Source organism: Frieseomelitta varia, unplaced genomic scaffold (assembly GCF_011392965.1).
Source record: "Frieseomelitta varia isolate USP_RPSP 00005682 unplaced genomic scaffold, Fvar_1.2 scaffold_1014, whole genome shotgun sequence".
Taxonomy (NCBI): domain Eukaryota; kingdom Metazoa; phylum Arthropoda; class Insecta; order Hymenoptera; family Apidae; genus Frieseomelitta; species Frieseomelitta varia.
Genome location: NW_025108656.1, coordinates 105387 through 105736, shown reverse-complemented (window position 1 = coordinate 105736; position 350 = coordinate 105387).

The following is a 350-nucleotide window of genomic DNA, read 5'->3' as shown; positions in this document are numbered from 1 at the left end:
AATGAAAGAAAGAATGTGCAAAAGAGGGGTGGGGAGGAGAGAGAGAGAAAGAGAGAGAGAGAGAGATACGGAAGAAACGATCGATTAAAAAACGCATGCGTTCGATATACATTTTTTCCGAGAGAACGGGCACACGTCGGCGACACGGTCGATTAATTAAATTAAGCATCTCCAGCGTGACGTTATTAACCTCGAATTAAAAATAGCCAGGGAATCAACAGCGTTCGATTGAAGCCGTATGAATGGAATAAACGAACAAAAAGGAAGACAGATCAAACAAAAGGGGAAGCGGGAAAAGGGCGGGCGAGAAAATAGGAGAGAAAGGATGGTAGGGGAGGGAACAAAAAAAA